Source organism: Lolium rigidum, chromosome 3 (assembly GCF_022539505.1).
Source record: "Lolium rigidum isolate FL_2022 chromosome 3, APGP_CSIRO_Lrig_0.1, whole genome shotgun sequence".
Lineage (NCBI taxonomy): Eukaryota > Viridiplantae > Streptophyta > Magnoliopsida > Poales > Poaceae > Lolium > Lolium rigidum.
In genome coordinates, this window is record NC_061510.1 from 29,067,525 (window position 1) to 29,069,990 (window position 2,466).

Sequence of the window (2,466 nt, forward strand, 5' to 3'; positions counted from 1 at the left end):
TGGTGGCTAGACTGACAAAGTACTCACATTTCATGCCTCTGCGTCACCCATTCACTGCGCAGTCAGTAGCAAATGTGTTCATGGATTCAATCATCAAGCTCCATGGTGTGCCTCTGTCAATCGTCTCGGATCATGACAAGGTGTTCACTAGTAATTTTTGGCAGGAGTTATTTGTTGTAGTAGGTACGAAGCTCTGTTACTCTACAGCTTATCACTCTCAATCGGACGGGCAATCATAGCGCGTTTATCAATGTCCGCAGCATTATCTTCGATGTGTTGTTCATGACTGTCCGAACAAGTGGAAATGTTGGCTGGCAATGGCGGAGTTCTGGTACAGTTCCTCATACCACACTTCGCTTGGATGTTCTCCATTCAAGGCCCTATATGGAATGGAACCAAGTTTTGGCGCACTCCGAAATCTAGGCATCAAGTTAACGCCGACAATCAAGGAGATGGCCGAAGAACATCAAGGTTTTCTTCAATTACTTTGTGATCATCTTCTACGTGCCCAGGTGCGCATCAAGGCCTACGCCGACAAGAATTGCACGGAGCGCGAGTTCCAGGAAGGTGACCTACTGAAGCTTCAGCCATATGCGCAAACCTCCGTCATCAACAGACCTTGCGCCAAGCTTGCCTTCAAGTACTTCGGGCCGTTCAGGATCATCGAGCGCATCGGCATGGTAGCGTACAAGCTGGCGTTGCCACAAGACTGTGTTGTTCATCCGGTCTTCCACGTGTCGCAGTTGAAGCCGTTCACACAAAACTACACACTAGTCTACGACAAGCTTCCACCGCCACCAGACCTTTCGTCGTTGCTGCTATGTCGAAGACAATTCTAGTTCAATGGAGTCACTTGTCTGAAGATTACTCCACCTGGGAAGATTATCATGTTCTTCGACATCGCTTTCCAATGCTGTCATTTGGGCAGGAGAATTCTCTCAAGGAGGGAAAAATGTCACGACTGTGCCTTTGGCTTAGCCGGACATAGAGTTTATGGAGCAACCGACCGAATAAGGGAGCCCATCTTTAGTCCCAAGACCCACAACTGGCGAAGGGTAGTTGCGTGCGTGTGTGGCCCTGGTGTATGCACCAAGAGGGACCTGTTGCCAGTGTCGATTTGATCATTAAGTAGCCAGAATCACATATGTGCGAAGGCATCGAATGTAAAAGAGATTTCTGAACCTCTCTCATCTTGAACCTGCTTCTTCCACCATTGAATCTGAATTCGTCTGATTTCTCATCCCCTTTTCTGTGAGATCCTTCCGGGGCCTTACAGGACGCCATCCGGTACCCTTCAGGACACGTGCTTAAGCGGGTCGTTGATGCGACAAGAAGCCGTGCGGGCAGCAGCGCAAAAGATGAGAACGTCCAAAGGCCTCCTTTGCATGGCCCACCCGTCGAGGGTTGTTGAGCGGCCTGCGGGTGGAGGAGCCCTCTGGGGGTAGCGAGCAAGGAGCGTGGACGCGATTCGGAGGATTTCCTCACGGCGGACAAATTTGACCTTTCGGTCGAGGTCACCGTGGTTGGAGGGGCGCATATCCTGCCCTGAAATCCAGTGTGTAGAGTTGGAGCGCGACCTCTCTATCGTGGAGAAGACGTCGGCGCAAGAAGGTCGCACGGCCTCTCTTCTCTTCGCGGCGCCGCTGGGGAAGCTACTACAGCGAACCATCCAAAAATCTCCATTTTCTAATGGAGACGCCGAAATGGAGGATGCGGAAGGGAGCGGCGGCGGTTGTAGGAGATGAAGGAGATGCGGGGCTGCGTGAGGGAGCTGTGGTGGCTACGTGAGGGAGCTGTGGTGGCTGTTGGAGGGAGATGAGATTGGGGGGAAAGGATTGCGGCTGGCGAGAGAGAGAGAGAGAGAGAGAGAGAGAGAGAGAGCAGGGCAGAGGGGCGCTCGGCCCGGGCCCTCAACAGTTAGGTCCCTAGTCCAAGATTTGTTTGCACACTTAGTACACTTATATTCATACTCTTTAGGCGGTAGAGTTTGGAATAATTCTAGAAAATATAGAAGGTTGAAGTTATAGCTTAACGTGCCTATACTCCGACTCATTCTCAAATGTGCAGAACAACACCGACCCTCATATTTTTTTTTGTTTGATTATTTCTTTTTCTTGCAAACAATACACATGTGCACAAGTAGCTATTGGTAAAAATAAGAATCATGGTATATAGTTCATGCGATCAATAGAAATTATTAGTTTCAAACGTCTTGACCAAGATTCTGAAGACCATGGATCTTTCAAATGTAAATATTATTAAGTTTGTTATTGTATTACCCTAATATTTATCTTGCTGAATAATAATATTTTTTTTAAGTTTTTTGTGTGTGTGTGACCAAGTGATGAAGCTTGACTGAGATTGTTAAGGGGCCTAGAACACCAATCATGCTTAAACTTTAAGTAAGATATACAAAATTAGCATAAATAGATATATTTAAGGATTTTTTCAATTAGGGGGCCATCG